This window comes from Cervus elaphus, chromosome 19 (assembly GCF_910594005.1).
Source record: "Cervus elaphus chromosome 19, mCerEla1.1, whole genome shotgun sequence".
Lineage (NCBI taxonomy): Eukaryota > Metazoa > Chordata > Mammalia > Artiodactyla > Cervidae > Cervus > Cervus elaphus.
The window spans coordinates 50,381,834-50,402,439 of record NC_057833.1 but is presented as its reverse complement, the minus strand read 5'-3'; the positions used below and the strand labels follow the sequence as shown (position 1 = coordinate 50,402,439).

The 20,606-nt window shown below is 43.4% G+C and overlaps 1 protein-coding gene across 4 annotated transcripts in view; it reads right to left on the bottom strand.

Annotated features, from left to right (window-relative positions):
- Window positions 1-20,606, bottom strand: part of MYLK (myosin light chain kinase) — a 276,422-nt gene that overhangs the window by 203,128 nt on the left and 52,688 nt on the right. Inside the window, exon 3 of one of the 4 annotated variants that reach the window (XM_043873784.1) lies at window positions 14,043-14,184. The exons of the other annotated variants lie outside the window; for them this stretch is intronic. The gene's annotated coding sequence lies outside the window, so the exon portion shown is untranslated. The remainder of the gene's footprint in view (window positions 1-14,042; window positions 14,185-20,606) is intronic. 4 annotated transcript variants of the gene reach the window in all.

Genomic DNA, 20,606 nt, shown 5'->3' with positions numbered 1-20,606 from the left:
ATTGGCAAAGGAGAAAAGGAAAGATATACCCATCTGAATGCAGAGTTCAAAAGAATAGCAAGGAAAGATAAGAAAGCCTTCCCAAGTGAACAATTCAAACAAATAGAGAAAAACAATAGAATGGGAAAGACTAGAGATCTTTTCCAAAAAATTAGAGATAACAAGGGGACATTTCATGCAAAGATGGGCAAAATAAAGGACAGAAACAGTATGGACCTAACAGAAGCAGAAGATATTAAGAAGAGGTGGCAAGAACACACAGAAGAACCATACAAAAAAATCTTAATGACTCAGATAACCATGGCGGTGTGATCACTCACCCAGAGCCAGACATCTTAGAGTGTGAAGTCAACTGGGCCTTTGGAAGCATCACTATGAACAAAGCTAGTGGAGATGATGGAATTCCAGTTGAGCTATTTCAAATCCTAAAAGATGATGCTGTTAAAGTGCTTTACTCAATACGCCAGCAAATTTGGAAGACTGAGCAGTGGCAATAGGACTGGAAAAGGTCAGTGTTCATTCCAATCCTAAAGAAAGGTAATTCCAAAGAATGTTCAAACTACCACACAATTGCATTCATTTCACATGCTAGCAAAGTATGCTCAAAATTCTCCAAGCCAGGCTTCAACAGTACGTGAACCAAAAACCTCCAGATATTCAAGCTGGATTTAGAAAAGGCAGAGGAACCAGAGATAAATTGCCAACATCTGTTGAATCATAGAAAAAGCAATAGAATTTCAGAAGAATATGTACTTCTGCTTCAAAGCCTTTGACTGTGTGGATCCTAACAGACTGTGGGAGATTCTTCAAGAGAGGGGAATACCAGACCACCTTACCTCCTGAGAAATCTGTATGCAGGTCAAGAAGCAACAGTTAGAACTGGACACAGAACAACGGACTGGTTCCAAATTTGGAAAGGAGTATGTCAAGGCTGTATATTGTCACCCTGCTTATTTAACTTATATGCAGAGTACATCATGCAAAATGCTGGGCTGGATGAAGCACAAGCTGGAATCAAGACTGCAGGGAGAAATAGCAATAACCTCAGATATGCAGATGACACCATCCTTATGACAGAAAGTGAAGAGGAACTAAAGAGCCTCTTGATGAAGGTGAAAGTGAAGAAGCTGGCTTAAAACTCAATATTCAAAAAAATGAAGATCACAGCATCTGGTCCCATCACTTCACGGCAAATAGATGGGGAAACAATGGAAACAGTGACAGACTTTATTTTGGGGTGCTCCAAAATCACTGTGGATGGTGAGTGCAGCCATGAAATTAAAAAACACTTGCCCCCTGAAAGAAAAGCTATGACAAACCTAGACATAATATTAAAAAGCAGAGACATTACTTTGCTGACAAAGGTCCATTTAGTCAAAGCTATGATTTTTCCAGTAGTCATGTATGGATGTGAGAGTTGGACCATAAAGAAGGCTGAACATTGAAGAATTGATGCTTTTGAACTGTGGTGTTGGAGAAGACTCTTGAGAGTCCAATGGACTGCAAGGAGATCCAACCAGTCAATTCTAAAGGAAATCAATCCTAAATATTCACTGAAAGGGCTGATAATGAAGCTGAAGCTCCAATACTTTGGCCACCTGATGAGAAGAGCCGACTCATTAGAAAAGACCCTACTGCTGGGAAAGATTGAAGGCAGGAGGAGAAGGGGATGATGGAGGATGAGATGGTTTGGCTGGATGGCATCACCGACTCAATGGACATGAGTTTGAGCAAACTCTGGGAGATGGTGAAGGACAAAGAAGCCTGGCATGCTACAGTCCATGCAGTCGCAGAGAGTCAGACATGACTAAGTGACTGAACAACAATAGGTACATCCAAATTACTGCAAATGGCATTATTTGAAGTAATAATGTTGAGTGATAGTCTTTATATATATATATATAGTATATATATACTATATATATATATCACTCTTCTTTAGCCAATTGCTTGGGTTGTTTTCATGTCTTGGTTATTGTAAATAGTGTTGCTATGGATAATGTGGTGCATGTATCTTTTCAAATTAGAGTTTTTGCCTTTTCTGGATATATGTCCAGGAGTGAGATTGTTGGATCATATGGCAGCTCTATTTTTAGGTTTTTAAGTAACCTTCATACTGTTCTCCAATATGGCTACATCAATTTTACCATTCCTTCCAACAGTGTAGGAGGGTTCCCTTTTCTCCTCATCTTCTCCATTGGTTGCTGACTTTTTGCATGAACTTTAAACTCACTCTAATTCTTTTGTCCCATCCACTTTTGTCATTGTTCATAAATAAATGGTATTTGCTGATAGTCTGGCTATAAGTAGGGTTGCAAATAACTTTTTTTCTAACATAAATACTATCATTTTTTATATACATTTCCCAGTATCTTTCTATGTATGTACTTTTTAAACCAAAAATTATATATATACACTATCATTGCCTTCATCTTCAGACTTTCATGCAAGCAAAACCACAACCTTTTTCCTGGTTACAGAACATTCTTCCTAAGTCTCCTTTTTAATGACTTTATAATATTCCACCAAGTGGATGAACCACCATTATTCAATCATGCCCTTGTTATTTATATTCCATTTAGGTTGCTTCCAATTTCATTAAAACAATGTCACAAGTCACAATTTCAAGAACATAACTTTTGCTTCACCCTAGATCATATCTCCTCAAGATATATTTCAAGAATATCGATTACTGAGTCAAAGTGTTAGAAATCTTTATGGCTCTCAAATCTAGGTCCTCTTCATTTCTGTTGATGTAGCACCTGGGGTGACTCATGGCTCCTCAAATATTTTGCTTTCCTTCCTCAGCCCCAATTTGAACTTTGAGCTCCTTGATGTGGTGCCAGGTATGAGCCAGGTCCAGGGATTCCTGCACAGTGGAAGGGATGTGCACTTAGATAACTGACCAAGAAACGCAAGGCTTGGGAAATGAGGCAAGTATTGAGCAAGACAGGGAAGGATCCAAACCCGAGTCATGAAGTTCAAAATAACTACTGTTGATTATCAAGCAAAACATGGGGCCTCCACTCTCTCCTCTGCAATCCTGCTAGTGAGGGAGCCCAGATACCTCTGAGCCTTTTCTACCCGATGAGTCCTACCCTCACCTTCAGGCATCCTCTTCTCTAAGGCCGTCCCAACAGGATTTTATGACATGGGTTCCTGAGTACTGACTAGGACAAGCTTTCCAATCCATAATGAAATACAGAAAATAAGGACAATACATGGAGTTTTTCATATAGCTCATTGCACATAATTTAAAAGGCCATCCTTTAATCTCAGTTTTTGTCCTTCATACTTTCTTGGAATTAATGTATTCTTTCATTTATTAATTGTCAGTGGCTTTGTTTAGTAGTTCATTCATCATATGTTTTGAAAGCTCACTACCTGCCAGGTGCTACCCTAGATCCTGGAGACAAGCTGTAAATGCAAGGGACAAAGGGGCCTGACAATTAGCTTTTTCAATTGTGATGTTAAGTGCCTGACATTTAGCTTTTGATTGCTAAGGCCTCCACTTCAAAGAAATCCATTTTGAATAAATACACTGCCAGCGATGGGACTAGATAAAGAGCTGGTCGTCCCACCCACGCATGTCCCCCCCACCTTTTTTTTAGAGAGAACTCTGGCGACCTAGATAACTGACCTTTGACTGACTGCTTTTCCCTTCCTGTGCTTTAATTCCTACTCTTTTGCTTTAAATTCACCAATAAAGAGCATACACCCGAAACCCTTGGTATCCCCACCTCAGTCCCATAAAGACAGAACCCCAGGTCTGCTCACTCTCCAGTTCTCTCTCCCTCTCTCCTCTCACCCCCACCTCTCTCTGTGTGGCCCCAGGAGGTCCTGCACCCTCCAGGACCTGTCAGTAATAAGCCTTGTCTTTTCCAAGTCCCCTGATGGTTGTTACTGAGGCGCAATCTTAATAAGAACCACAAGGGTTGGTCTAGTCACAACATTGGCTCTGGTTGGGGAAATATTTGTGGGGGTTGTCACAAATAGCACGGCCCAGGGAGTGTCCCCAGACATCTCCAGCTTACAGTATCACTACCATGAGTCTGAGAGGACCTGAAACAGCACCCCTGCTCAGCCCAGCATGAGCTCTACGGAGGCTCTGTCTCCGCACCACCCTCCGACAGCACTCAGGTTCGGACATCATTGTATCTCCATGGCGGTGTTCTGCACAGACACTTCTTATCAAACACTTGCTGAGGAAGGGGTTTTTAAAAGACACTGCAATCCCCAGAGGACTAATGTGGACACTTGTGTGCCCAGCAGAGGGCCTGCGGGTGGTTTGAAAATGGTGTGAAATCAGCCAACTCTGGGACCATGATGTTTGGCTTCCTTCCAGCTCTGCTGTAGGATCTTCAGCAAATTCTTTCATCCCTCAGCCTGTGCGCTCTCTTGTGAAATGGGCAAGACTGTAACAGGGCTTGCCTTAAGAGGTTATGAAGATGGAAGCCCTCTGCGCAGTCCTTGGCACACCAGAAGCCTTCAATAAATGTGACCTGTGAAAGTCACTCAGTCATGTCCGACTCTTTGCGACCCCATGGACTGCAGCCTGCCAGGCTCCTCTGTCCCTGAAATTCTCCAGGCAAGAACAATGGAGTGAGTAGCCGTTCCCTTCTCCAGGAGATCTTCTCAACCCAGGGACAGAACCCAGGCCTCCCACATTGCAGGCAGATTCTTTACCATCTGAGCCACCAGGGAAGCCCCAAATGTGACCTAGTTGTAGCAGTAAAAAGGCAAGAATACTGGAATAGGCTGCCATTTCCTCCTCTAGGGGATCTTCCCGACCCAGACATCAAACTTGTGTCTCTGATGTCTCCTGCATTGGCAGGCGGATTCTTTCACCACTGAGCCATCTGGGAATACGTGATTATGGAAACATTAAACCAGGTGAAAGGTCACAGCCCAGAGAACCAAACTGAAACTGAAGATATATCTGAAGGGCCAGAAATGTTAAAGATATAACAGGGAGGATTAAATTTGTATATGAAGGAAGGAAAAAACAAACTAACCAGACTTTCTCTTCCTTCTCCCCATGCTAATGATAGAAACTGATAGAATTTTATTTATGTCTGTGATAGAAACATGCCAAAAAGCCCCTGATCAATCCAGGTTCTCCAATGATGGGCGCATGCCAGAACTCAACCACAAATGGCCACAATGAGTTGGGGGAAGTGGAACTAGGGGATAAACATACAAGTTCAGGGACTTTCCTAAAGTATGGACATTCCACAGACAGATAATTTCCGGTGCCATAGAGAGCTTTGGAATTTAAGAAGTCTAAAGGAGGGTGGGATGGGGTAAAAACAGAACACTAGCCACAACAAGCAGCAGGACAGAGGCCCATGCTTACAGAAGTTGTGGGAGGGTGACTTAGCTCTGTGACTGAAATGCAATGCTGTAAAATTTAATATCAGCGGTGCAGATAAAATAATGTCAGCAGACTGGGTAATTAAGGCTTTGGGGCTCACTTCTTTGCTCTCTGGCTTTCTGGAGGGAGATTGATAGAAAAAGGAGATGAGTCCAGTAAACCAAGAATTCCTCAGAGCTTTAAGTATATTTTTAGTTCCTCCTGACATCTGGGAGAGTAGAGACATTATTTCAGGATCAGAGATCAGATCCCGATCATGCCCTTTACACTGGGCTAAACATCACTCTCTAAAACCCTTTGATGAGAATTAATTATTGCAAAGATATGCACAAGCTAATTGAGACCACATTTACAGTGTCTGCAGCTTCTGATAGAAGATGTTTCTGGCTGAGTGGAGCAGATGCCATTAAACCAGTTGCCTGTTTTTCACTGTCTTTCCAAATTCCTCCTGGACCTGCAGCTGGACCAGACCTGCCCCTGGACCAGACCCACCCCACTCAGGACTGGAGCTGCCCAAGACCAGGGGTATGATCACAGGTCCAGAGCTGGGTCCTTACAGAGCAGTGCTGGACCCAACCCGCTGGTCCCACTTGGTTTTTAAAGTGTGGGCTACTTGACAAGCAAAGAGTAAATCACAAAACCACACAGTTAAGAGACCAGGGAGATCTTCTAAGTCACCCTCCCATCCAGTAGAAGAACCCTGTTCTGTCTCAAACTGGGCAACGGTGGGACTGATACATTTGCAGACAAATGCCAGGACCTGGCCGAGATGTGAGGCTGATGATTTCAGGAATGCAACCAAACCCACTAGGGATGGAGGGAGGACTTAGTCAAGATCCAGGTGAGTCCCTTAATAAGAATGCCAGGAGCTACAAGACTAAGGATGCAGCTGGGACTAGCTCCTTCAGCCCCTTTAGGGCAGGCTGGGGTTCCCCAAAGTTAGGACTCCCCCACCCCACTCACGCAGGAACCTTCCCTGGGCATGTCTGACAGGGGAAAATTCTCAGAGAGGGGACAGGAAAGGGTGGCAGGGCAGGCAGTTCTGGTCACTGTGTATAGTAGAATCTGCTGAGCCATGATATGGCTTCCCCTAACTGAACCCAATTCTGTTCCCTGGAGTCAGATAAACTCTACCTTTGTACAAGACACAAGACAATAATTTATCCTTTATCCTTCTACAGACAAAATACACTGGACTCCTTCAACTCTCCCTAATTGCCATTGTTTCCAAACCCTCCCACATCCTCTGGGCTCATGTTAATTAGACTAGGACCCCCTTGGTGTTACTCTGAGGACCAAAGAAAGAAAACAAGAGCACAGTAGATAAACCACAGATTTGAATCTTGGTCCCATTATTCCCCATGCCTCAATTTCCTTCACAGCTTCCTCGGCAGCACTTGATAACCTTAGTTATGAGAAATGCATAAGTCAATTCATGGAGAACTTGTAACTGTGCCTGGCAAGGCAGCTGAGAAGCAGCTAATAAAGTCTCAGCTATTTCTTAGCACCATGCTTAGCTTCTAAGAAGTATGCAAGGACTTCTCAGGTGGTCCACTGGTTAAGACTCTGCACCAATGCAAGGGTCTCAGGTTTGATTCCTGGTCAGGGAACTAGATCCCACATGCCCCAACTAAGAGTTTGCATGCCACAGCTAAAAAATCCCACATGCTGCAATGAATATCTAAGATCCCACTAAGATTCAGCACAACTAACCAGGAGAGAGAAGAAAGCCTTCCTCAGCGATCAATACAAAGAAATAGAGGAAAACAATAGAATGGGAAAGACTAGAGATCTCTTCAAGAAAATTAGAGATACCAAGGGAACGTTTCATGCAAAAATGGGCTCAATAAAGGACAGAAATGGTATGGACCTAACAGAAGCAGAAGATATTAAGAAAAGGTGGCAAGAATACACAGAAGAACTATACAAAAAAGATTTTCATGATCCAGATAATCACAATGGTGTGATCACTCACCTAGAACCAGACATCCTGGAATGGGAAGTCAAGTGGGCCTTAGAAGGCATCACTACGAACAAAGCTAGTGGATGTGATGGAATTCCAGTCAAGATATTTCAAATCCTGAAAGATGATGCTGTGAAAGTGCTGCACTCAATATGCCAGCAAATTTGGAAAACTCAGCAGTGACCACAGGACTGGAAAAGGTCAGTTTTCATTCCAATCCCAAAGAAAGGCAATACCAAAGAATGCTCAAACTACCACACAAATGCACTCATCTCACACGCTAGTAAAGTAATGCTCAAAATTCTCCAAGCCAGGCTTCAGCAATACATGAACCGAGAACTTTCAGATGTTCAATCTGGTTTTAGAGAAGGCAGAGGAACCAGAGATCAAATTGCCAACATCCTTTGGATCATCGAAAAAGCAAGAGAGTTCCAGAAAAATATCTATTTCTGCTTTATTGACTGTGACAAAGCCTTTGACTATGTGGATCACAAGAAACTGTGGAAAATTCTGAAAGAGATGGGAATACCAGACCACCTGACCTGCCTCTTGAGAAACCTGTGTGCAGGTCAGGAAGCAATAGTTAGAACTGGACATGGAACAACAGACTGGTTCCAAATAGGAAAAGGAGTACGTCAAGACTGTATATTGTCACCCTGCTTATTTAACTTATATGCAGAGTACATCATGAGAAACGTTGGGCTAGATGAAGCACAAGCTGGAATCAAGATTGCTGGGAGAAATATCAACAACCTCAGATATGCAGATAACACCACCCTTATGGCAGAAAGTGAAGAAGAACTAAAGAGCCTCTTGATGAAAGTGAAAGAGGAGAGTGAAAAAGTTGGCTTAAAGCTTAACATTCAGAAAACTAAGATCATGGCATCCAGTCCTATCACCTCATGGGCAATAGAGGGGGAGACAGTGGAAACAGTGTCAGACTTTATTTTGGGGGGCTCCAAAATCACTGCAGATGGTGACTGCAGCCATGAAATTAACAGATGCTTACTCCTTGGAAGGAAAGTGATGACCAACCTAGATAGCATATTAAAAAGCAGAGACATTACTTTGCCAACAAAGGTCCGTCTGGTCAAGGCTATGGTTTTTCCAGTGGTCATGTATGGATGTGAGAGTTGAACTGTGAAGAAAGCTGAGTGCTGAAAAATTGATGCTTTTGAACTGTGGTGTTGGAGAAGACTCTTGAGAGTCCCTTGGACTGCAAGGAGATCCAACCAGTCCATCCTAAAGGAGATCAGTCCTGGGTGTTCATTGGAAGGACTGATGCTGAAACTGAAACTCCAATACTTTGGCCACCTCATGCGAAGAGTTGACTCTTTGGAAAAGACCCTGATGCTAGGAGAGATTGGGGGCAGGAGGAGAAGGGGACGACAGAGGATGAGATGGTTGGATGGCATCACCAACTCGATGGGCATGAGTTTGAGCAAACTCTGGGAGTTTGTGATGGACAGAGAGGCCTGGCGTGCTGTGATTCATGGGGTTGCAATGAGTTGGACACGACTGAGCAACTGAACTGAACTGAAGATCTAAGGTTTGATGCAACTAAGATCTGGTGCAACCAAAATAAGTATATTTTTTTAAATGTCTGCAATGTATATATAAATCCTTCAGATGATTGAAGCAAGTCAGAGAAAAACAAATATCATATATTAATGAATATTAAATATCATAATTAATCCATATTAATATAGAATCTAGAAAAATGGTACCGATGGACCTATTTACAGGGCAGCAATACAGACTCAGACATAGAGAACAGATTTACGGACACAGCGGGGGCAGGAGAGGATAGGACGGATTAAGACAGTAGCATTGAAATGTATGCATTACTATATGTAATACAGATAGCTAATGGGAAGTTGTTGTATAACACAAGGAGCTCAACCTGGTGCTCCATGACAACCTAGAGGGGTGGGATGGGGTGGGAAGTGGGGAGTGCAGAGGTTCAAGAGGGAGGGAACATATGTATACCTATGGCTGATTCATGTGGCAGAAACCGACACAACATTGTAAAGCAATTATCCTCCAATACAAAATAAATAAATTAGAAAAAAAAATCCTGCAGCTGATACTCCATTACTTGCCAGCTTTCTTACTCATAAAACAACAGTACCACCTCTGAGCTTTGATGAGGTAAGGCGTGAGAAGGCTCCTGGTCAGCACAACAAGCAGCGCATACACACTAGCTTCCTTCCCCTGTAGACAGATGCAGCATCTAAGAGTCAGGCTTCGTGGGCATCTCACATTCCGCATATCCTGCAAGCACAGGAACTGACTACCTTCGCTCCAGACTTCTTTTTTCAAGAATATTTGTATCATAAATAACCTTGGGAGAGAGAATGTCTTCCTTTGGAGCAAAGCACAGGCAGGCTTTGTTGTTGTTCAGTCGCCAACTCCTGTCGAACTCTTTGCAGATCAACTGTTACTGTGCATTATAAAAGATTTTAGTTCCCTAAGCTCAGAATTTCTCTCCATTATGTGTTCAGGTGTCAGCCTGTGGAGACTGAAACTCAAAGAACTAGTGAGAGGAAATGCTGGTACTTTGGTCACTGCCACTGTTGTGAATCATAAAGTGCTGGCCCTAACTCACAGAGGTTCATGAAACCTTGGCAGCTAATTAACTAGCTTGCCAGTTGGTGAAATCTCAGACCCTCCACGGTTATTGACTACAACCTAGAGAAGAGACAATGACAAAATGTCTCCCCCACTGACCTTGCAGTAAAGATCTTAAACTGTCATCAACCCTATCACAGTCTGTCCATACTTAGCTGATTTTGAAAAGAACTCTAAGTGAAGAATTTTTATTTATTTCCTTATTTATTCATTTTTATTTTCATCTTCCTGATTTTAATCAAAAGTTCCATTCACTGAGGTCCTTCTAAAGCTTCTTTCGAACTTGAAGTTCCCCTTTGCAAGTGCCATTTCCTGAAATTCAGGCCAAGGTCTCTCCTCCCGCTCCACTCACTTCTCCCACCAGTGCAGACAGACCCTCCTTCTAAACCTAGATTCTCATCCGTAGCACAAGACACCAGTTTGAACTGTATAAAGTTCCTGACAAGCTTCTACCTTCATTCAATCTGTGGTCAAGAGCACAGCAAGTCCTACCATCATCCTAGGATGCTCTCCAATCTCCCCTCCCCCTTTACTGAGAGCACTGGGTGGGCCTCTCACGCTAACTCCCCTCTGCCTCTAAAACGTGGGGATGTGTAACCTGTGGGATGTGACACAGCTGAAGGTCAGCAGGATGCCAACTGGTGTGGTTAGAAAGAAGAGATAAGAACACCCACGGGCTGCTGGGAAATCTGGCCTAAAACTGGCAACACTGTAAACCCCCAAGCAGATAAGTGACCAGTAATTTTCATCATTTTCTCTCTTGGATACTTTCTTGCATCTTATATGTACCCTCCCTCTCTGCCACAAAACTGGGTATTTCTAGGTCTCAGCATCTGGCATTAAATTATACCATGATTCTTTTCAAAAATAAAAAAAATAAGGAAGCCAATAAATCTCTTGAACTTTTCTCTTATTCATCTTTTTTAATTTGGGGAGTTTTTATTTTTAGATTTTACTGTCTGAAGATTTCTTACAATATTTTTAAGCATGTGACCAAGACCTCAACATCTGGTCATAAGTTACTCGAAGAACTGTGGCATAGTTTTCTTTATTTTGAAAAAGTAATTAATCTGTGATGGCTTAATGGACATCAAATGAATAAAAGCAGCTTTTATCTTAACAGCGTTTCAGCAGTCAGCATGGGCTTTATCAGGCCCCGTGATCAGGGATCACCCAGAAAATTTTAGCAATTATTAATATGTTCCCAGAATAACTCCATGGGATGGATGCTTGCCTTGTAGTCTTGTTACCGCATTAAACTCTCATCCCACACCCAGAGTCTCCCTTGTGTTGTAGAAGGCTCTAAACTTCTGGTCCTGCCTCCTCAGCATGGCCGCCCATCTCTTCAAAGCTTTCACAGTGCCCCAACCAGAAACTGCTTCTAAGCTCTCCTATGATCCCACAGGTCCTCTGTTTCTACTGTGTCCATGTAAGAAACAGGACAGGATCCAAATCTTATCCCAGATCCCAGCATCTCTCTCCCTACATAGATTATCTCCTAGTATACCCAGCCCTTAGGGGTTTTGAGGCTGTTCCACAACAGACACTGTCCTCAGTCAGAGATGGTCAGACCTTCACATCTGGTTACCCCCACAGGTACAGATCAATGGAACCCAGCCAATGGAATTTTACTCAGCCATACAAAAGAATGAAATAGGGACTTCCCTGGTGGTCCAGTGGCTAAGACTCTGGGCTCCCAGTGCAGGGGGCCTGGGTTTGATCCCCCTGGTCAGAGAACTAGATGCTACATGCCACAACTAAAAAAAGATCCTGCACGTTGCAACAAAGTGAAGATCCTGTGTAACTAAGACCTGTAACTAAGATGCTGTAACTAAGACCTGGCACAGCCAAATAAATAAATAAATATTTAAAAATTTAAAAAAGAAAGAATGAAATAGTGTCATTTCCAGAACATGGATGAATCTAGAGAAAGTGAAGAGAGTTGGACGGAGAAAGACAAATACCATATGACATCACTTATACGTAGAATGTGAAAAACGATACAAATGGACTTTCAGAAACAAACTCATATAAACTTAGGGTTACAAAAGAGGAAGGGGGGATAACTTAGGAGCTTGTGATTAACAGATATATACTATTATATACAAAATAAATAACAAGGTCCTACTGTATAGAACAGGGAACTACAGTCAATATCTTGTAATAACCTATAATGGAAAAGAATCAGAAAAAGAATATACATACATACATAATGTATATATAAATGCATAACTGAATGACTTTCCTCTACACCTGTAACTAACACAGCTTTGTAAATCAACTATACTTCAATTAAAAAAAAAAAAGATTATTCTCCCTTTTAAGAAGTCTATCAGAAAATATTTGCTAAAGGTCAGTGCATCATCTGTGAGGGGCCCAGTGTCTCAGACTTTAAGGGACCCAGGAGGAGAGCACCAGGTTCTGGGTGCTCCACACTGACCAGGTTCACAGCTGTATTTGTGAGGTCCTTCCTCATCAAGGAGAGAAGAGAGTACTGGATGGTTTCTGCAGTCCCTTCCACTCTAGGTGTGGGTGTTCTACAGAAGTTTGTCCTCTTTTCATCATTGCAAACTTCCCTGTCTGGAGCAGAAAGCTAATAACTCCACAGAAAAGACTTCGTGCACAGCCCACTCCTCAGCCCCCGTGGCTCTACCTTCAGCCCTATTTTAGCTGAGGCAAGCCTGCCTTTAAATAAAAGGACTTGCATTAATTTCTCCCTCCTTTGATCTTCTGCCTCTGCGACTTCACAAAGTCATGGCTTTAAGGCTTTCCCTGCCAAGAGAGCCATGCTCAGACATACAGAGTATTCTCTTTGATCCAGCCCCCCCTGAATCCTAAAATAAGGCCTCCCATCTCACCTGCAGGTTCCGTATTTTCCTTCAGGCAATGATAGGACACCACTACTTTTTTTTTTTATCAGCCAATTTAGAGTCCAACCTCATCGTCATTTTAAAAAAAATTCCTTTAAAGTTTTGAGATTTGTTTTATTAACAAAAGACCAGCACCTACATACTTTTCTTTTTTTGTCTTTCCAAGTATTCTAAGAGGCTATTCTCTCACTTCAGTGATGGGGCCATAGTTCAAAGCAGCTTTAGAATCATGGGGGTGGGGGAAACAATCAGTGCTATAAAATCACAGGCCCCGCTTCCTTTCACTAATTCCTCTTTTTCCTCCTCTTCCTTCTCACACTCTTTGCTTCACCATAATTGGTTAAAGGCTCCATCAGCCTCCTTTGCACAGAGAGCAAATGGATGGTCCCAGGCCGACACTGGCTGAGGACCCCTGAAGTACTTGTAAGCCTGACGGTCAGCATAGTGGCAATGGAAAACCCATCTCCCTCACTGGGTGCAGAAAGCAATGAATCCATTCACCTCTCAAATCACACATGGGAAATCCCCAAAGATCACCTACATGTTTGAAATATTACTGAGAAATATATTTCGGAATATTATTTGAATTATTCACCATTGTACGGGTGTCCAAAGAAGGCACCATCTAAACACTCACTCTGTTGCCCTCACACAGGACTGCTCACTGAGCAGACTGGAGATGGCCACGCCTGTGCAGCACGGTCATGGGTGCCCTTGGTCAGGACCTAGAATACCTGGGTCCACATTAACACAGAATTCTACCTGCGCTCCAACCAACAAGCACAGCCTGCCAAAGAACCAGAGAGTCAAAGGGGAAATCAAAACCAAATGGGGAGCGCATCACAGCAGCCTCCTGGAGCAGTGGAGGAGGAAGTCTGGGGCAGTTTGGAAGATGGAGCACCACAGTTTGGAAGCATGAAGAGCAGAGTAGAGGCCAGGGCACCCAGGACATTTAATCAGTCTTGGCTCCCACCAACCTGACCAGTTCTAGAATTCTGACCAGCTAAGCCATGGTCAATAGATAGTGCTAAAGCACCCTGACTTCCCCCTCGCCCGCCACCTGCCTGGGCACCTGGCCAGGTGTCATCTCACCTTGGGGGCAGTGGTCCCTCCTGGCTGCCCAGGAAGGCACATAGTTCCCCTCTCGGCAGCTCCTCAGGGTGGGCTGAGGGGGAGGAGTCAACAGCATAAACTGCACACTCACCAACAGGCGGCTCTGCTGTTTGTTGTGGCAACTGGGCTGGAAGGACAAGGGAAGAAGTCCTGGAGGGCTGCCTCGCTGGGGAGCCCGGAAGAGTTCTGAACTCTAGCAGGGGCAGCCGATTTGGCAGCCCCCTGGGCAGTGCCTGGCAGAAAGGAGCACAGGAAAAGCCGAGTCAGGGACAGACACACCAAAGGGAGAGGGAGCGGCCGGCCGGGAGGAGCCCATCAGCAGAGTGGCTGGTGGAAACATCCCAAGGACAACAATAGTTGCTTTTATGACTGTGTGTGGGGGTTATGGGTTTAGAGTTCAGGAACAATAGTTACGAGGAGAACCAGAACGAGGTGCTTTCTTCCTCCACAGAGGACAGACGCTGGAGCACGAGGGAGGATGGAGCTCCATGCGGCTGCAGGGTCTGGGAGAGGCCGTGGCAGGTGTGGGGAGGAAGGCTACTTGGGAGGCCTCTCAGGAGGCTGTTGGGGCCTCTGGAGGGACATGACCAGGGGAAAAGTTACTGACGGGACAAGGAGAAAGTCCCCACAACTGGGAGAAGACTGTCCTCTGGAGTGAGTGAGTCCCCACCCCCCGACAGTCCTAGGACCCAGTCCACATCCATGCCCTCCAGAAGCCACAGGCAGGCAGCCCCCATGGCACACCCCTCAGCCTGACCCAGGCTGAAATTTACCCCTTCTCTGCATTTTACAAACCTGTTTCCCACCAGCAGCAAACTTCATATATTGCTTAAGAGAGAAACAAATACCTAGAACATGCAGTAAATCCATTGTATCACAAGAACAAATGACTGACCTCTGAGCCCTTCATGTGCTGCTCTTCTAGAAGGTGCCTCAGTAAAGCTGCGCCAGGTCGCTGCATTAGTGTCCGACTCTTGTGCAACCCTATGGACTGTAGCCCGCCAGGCTCCTCTGTTCATGGGATTCTCCAGGCAAGAATACTGGAGTGGGTTGCCATTTCCAACTCCAGAGGATCTTCCCAACCTAGGGATCAAACCTGCGTCTACTAAATCTCCTGCGGTGGCAGGCAGGTTCTTTACCACTGCTACCTGGGAAGCCCCAGTAGCAGTCTTTGTAAACTCAAAGGAAGTCATATACTCATGGTGTAACTTAAGCAGAGAAAGTACTTTCAGGTGGAAAAGTCCTTATACATCCCTTCATCACACAGGAGATCTAGAGGGTGGACATTCAGTCTGGGGTGGTACCCCCCCTCGACTTTGGGTGTACTTTGAAGTGGAAATGGGAGTGACTGGACCCTCCAAGGAGGGGTGGGAAGGGGTAGAATCCCCACATTGTTACAGTCCTGTGGCTAGACCTTCTTTCCCACCTGCACAGGCAGCTTCAGCAGAAAGCTGATGCCAAGAGTGCTGGCCCCATCTGAATCCACTTGCTCCTGGTAATATGTGTGGTCCTCAGGACCAGGTGGGAGCTGAGGCAGGACAACATTTCTATAAGTAATAGTTTCTGTGTCTCTTATGGCCTAAGCCAGTCAGTCCCAGCAGAACTTCCCTCAACCAAGCAAGCTGGGTCCATCTGCTGCCCCTCTCCTCAAGGATTCTCCACCCTTGATAAAGGGCTCAGGCACCTGCCACTTAACCTTGACTCCACCTCCAGCTAGAGCACACCTGACACCTCATCCTCACCAGCCACTCCTCCACTGGCTGCCAGCAGGAGGCACCTCCTCACCTGCTCCTCCTCCTGTGCCTCAGACCACATCATCCTACCCTGTGCCCAGAGGAGCCCATTCTACGCTCATTCTTCTGCCCATCGGATTAGGCTACTCCCAGCTACAATCCTTTCACAACTCAACCTTACCAAGGATTGTTTCTGAAAGGACCCAGAGTCACTCACAAGAAAATATAAAATTGTCAAGCATTACATCTATCCCTGAGTTTCATGACACTCACAGTAAAAAAGGGAAATAGAATGGGTCACATAATTCTCCTTGCTATGAGGACGCAAAGGTACTTCATCAAGAAACTGGACCTTCCAGTGCTAGTCTCTGCAGAGAGGGGACAATTCTACCTATAGACTTGTAAAAAAATGTTCATTTATTTGGCAGGGAGTCTGATAGGCTACAGTCCACAGGGTTGCACAAAGTCGGACATGACTGAAGTGAATTTGCACACATGCACGCTGGGTCTTAGTTGCAGCATGCGGGATTTAGTTCTTTGACTAGGGATCGAACCTGGGCCTCCTGTTGAAAGCTCGGAGTTTTAGCCACTGGACTACCAAGGAAGTTCCCTGCTGCTTCTGCTGTTAAGTCACTTCAATTGTGTCCGACTCTGTGCGACCCCATAGACGGCAGCCCACCAGGCTCTACTGTCCCTGGGATTCTCCAGGCAAGAACACTGGAGTGGGTTGCCATTTCCTTCTCCAATGTATGAAAGTGAAAAGTCCAACTCTTCGAGACCCCATGGACTGCAGCCTACCAGGCTTCTCCGTCCATGGGATTTTTCAGGCAAGAGTACTGGAGTGGGGTGCCATTGCCTTCTCTGAGGGAAGTTCCCTACCCATAGGCTTTTCAGAAAGAAACACTCACTATTTGGCCCCTTTTAAATATCAACACTTATGAAAGCAAGGAAATATTAAAACATGACTTGAGATTTTTGCAGGGAGCTAAAGCAACATAGTTTGGACAAGGGTCTGGAAGCTTAATACAAAACACAGTAGTTCCAAATTTATGGTTGCCCAGGGCAGGGAGCAGAGGGTAGAGAAGGAATAGTTAGGGGGTTTGCAATGGACACATACATTAGGACCTACTGTTTAGCACATGGAATTTTGCTCAAAGTTGTGTGGGAGCCTGGATGGGAGGGGAGTTTAGAGGACAATGGATACATGTATAAGTATGGCTGGGTCACTTCACTATTCACCTGAATCTATTACAACATTGTTAATTGGCTATACCCCAATACAAAATAAAAAGCTAAAAAACCGTTAAAAAGAATTCATTTGAATCAGTCCTAATGAGATGGATGAAACTGGAGCCCCTTATACAGAGTGAAGTAAGCCAGAAAGATAAAGAACATTACAGCATACTAACACATATATATGGAATTTAGAAAGATGGTAACGATAACCCTATATGCAAAACAGAAAAAGAGACACAGAAATACAGAACAGACTTTTGAACTCTGTGGGAGAATGTGAGGGTGGGATATTTCAAAAGAACAGCATGTATACTATCTATGGTGAAACAGATCCCCAGCCCAGGTGGGATGCATGAGACAAGTGCTCGGGCCTGGTGCACTGGGAAGACCCAGAGGAATCGGGTGGAGAGGGAGGTGGGAGGGGGGATCGGGATGGGGAATACGTGTAAATCTATGGCTGATTCATATCAATGTATGACAAAACCCACTGAAATGTTGTGAAGTAATTAGCCTCCAACTAATAAAAAAAAAAAAAAGAAAAAAAAAAGAAAAAGCTAAAAAAAAATAAAGTGTCAATGACATTGTTATTGTTGTTGTTCAGTCGCCCAATCGTGTCCGACTCTTTGCAACCCCTTGGACTGCAGCATGCCAGGCCTCTCTGTTCCTCTGCATTATCTCTGTGTGCAAGCAATACAGCAATGACAAATTAAAAAAAGAAATGACACAGTGGTTCTCAGGGCACCTCACCATTTTTAATTCAGGGAAGAAACGAAGAAGAAGGTTTGAGGTGGAGGCGCACTAGGAAATGTGGTGGGATTATTAACTGCTATAATGATGAGGGGAGGGCAGGCAAGGATGCTAATATCCTACATTAAACAGAATACTCATGATAAAGAATTATTTCATCTAAAATGCTAATGGTGCCCCGTTGAGAAACACTGGGAAGAGGAATCAGTAATTAGCACGACTCTTCTAATGCCTTAAACACCAATGAAATCTTCAGAGAGCTGACAGCAAAGCTTACAGAATGTCTGCTCTGGGACTGCAGATGAAGGGGCATGCAGGCTTCTGATGTGTCAGTCTTGCTGGTGGCGACATGAAGACCATCCTAGGAGGGGGTTGGAGCCAGATAAATACTGTTAACTGGGGAGACAGCTGGAAGATGGGGAGCTATAAGGATGCCTGTGGAAAGGGACAGACCTCTCCTGCTTTTCATTTTTTCATATGGCTAAGCGAGGATACAACTGGGACACCAAAACTGCACATCAACACATCACAGGGGAATCTAGTCGAGAGCACTGATTTTCAAAGTGTGTTCCCCAACTAGCATCACCTGGGAACCTGTTGACACTACTACCTACTGAAGACGAGAAACTCTGAAAGTGGGTCCAGCCAGGTGTGTTTTAACAAACCCTCCAGGTGAGTCTGAATCAGGCTCAAGTTTGAGAACCACCAATCTAGAAGGTTTAGGGCTAACCATGGCAATTGGTCGCCAGAGATATCTTAGAAATGCTGTCTCACCCCTGTGCAGAGTCTCTATTAGACTCTGAGAGGGAGGGGGATGTTGCAACATATCTGTTGCAGGCCAATTACCCAAGGTGGAGGGTCTAAGAAGGAAGACCTAAGTGATGAGAAATGAGAGTAAAGAGCGAATTACCAAGGGTCAATTTAAGTCTCAAGTCAGATTAACCATCCTAGAAGGATTTTTTTTTTTTAAACTGAAGAATAGTTGATTGATGACATTATATTAGTTTTAGGTATACAGCATAGTTATTTAGTATTTTTATAGATTATACTCCATGTTAAGGTATTATAAAAATAATGGTTATAATTCCCTGTGCTGTATAATATATCCTTGTTGCTCATCTATTTTATACATAGCAGTTTATATTTCTTAATGATGTACCTCTCTCTTGCCCCACCCTCTTCCTCTCCACATTGGTATCCACTAGGTTGTTTTCTATACTGGTAAGCCTGTTTCTGTTTTGCTATACATATTTATTTCACTTTTTATATTTTACATATAAGTGATGACATACAGTATTTGTCTTTTTCTGTCTGACTTATTTCACTAGCATAATACTCTCTAGGACCATCCATGTCATTGCAAATGGCAGAATTTCATTATTTATGGCAGAGTAATATTCCACTGTATATATCTACACAGCTTCTTTATCCATTCATCTGTTGATGGACACTTGAGTTGCTTCCATATCTTAGCTATTATAAATAGTGCTGCTATGAATCCTGGGGTGCATGTGTCTTTTCAAACTATATTCTTTCAGATATATACCCAGGAGTGGAATTGCTGGATCACATGATAGTTCTATTTTTAGTTTTTTGAGGAACTTCTGTACTGTTTTCCATAGTGGCTGCACCAATTTACATTCTCACCAACAAGGTATGAGGGTTACCTTTTCTCTACATCTTCAGCCACATTTGTTATTTATAGACTTTTTGATGATAGCCAACTCAACATGTGTGAGGTGGTATTTCATTGCTGTTTTTACTTGTATTTCGCTAATAAACAGCAACGTTGAGCATATTTTCATGTGCCTGTTAGCCATCAATATGTCTTCTTTGGAAAAATGTCTATTCAAGTCTTCTGCCCATTTCTTGTTTGGATTTTTTTTTTTTAAATATTAAGTTGTATGAGATGTTTATATATTTTAGAAGTTAACCCCTTGTTGGTTGCATCATTTGCAAATATTTTCTCCATTCAGTAGATTGTCTTTTTGTTTTGTTGATGGTTTCCTTTGCTATGCAAAAGCTTTTAAATTTAATTAGGTCCCTTTTATTTATTTTTGCTTTTATTTCTTTTGCATTAGGAGCTAGATTTCCTGCCAAAATACAGCCACAATTTATGTCAGAGTATTCTGTCTACATTCTCCTCTCCTTTATGTTTTCATGTCTTATATTTAGTTCTTTAATTCATTTTGAGTTTATTTTTGTATATGGTGGGAGGAAATGTTCTAACCTCATTCTTTCACATGTAGCTGTTCCGTTTCCCCAGCACCACTTACTGAAGAGACTCTCGTTTCTCCAGTGTGCATTCTTGCCTCCCATGTTTTAGATAAATTGACCACAGGTTTGTGGGTTTATTTCTGGGTAGAAGGATTTTGCTTTTAATCAAACTTGTGCTTCTCTTTGAATAGCCAATACATTTATATGATTCAAAATTCAAAAGACTCAAAGGGTATGCAATAAAATGTCTTTCACCCTCCCCTGTTCCTCGGTACTCAGCTCCAACTTCCTTCCCTCAGAGCCAGCCATGACATCAGTGTCTTCTAGGGACATGTATAAAAATATGTACATATACACTTTCCCCCCACTTTCTTTCTTAAAAACAAATGATAGCATATTACACAATCTTTTGTATGTTGATTTTTTCACTTAATATATTTTGGGGATTATTCCATATTAAACACATCAAGAACCACCTAGAAGACTTCCAAGTGTCTAAAAACATATAACACCTCAGGGACATGTGTGCCTTCCCTAAAGAGAAGGAGCATCTGTTAGGCCATTATATGATTCCTGTGAGTTTCACAGTGAACCCCCTACAGAGAAATTGTACTAAAATTCTCCATTTGGAGAACCTACTAGGGCCCTATTTACAAGTTGTTTTATAACAGAAGGAGGCAATGTGGAAACTCTGAGGTTATTAAAGTTGATGAGTAACACCA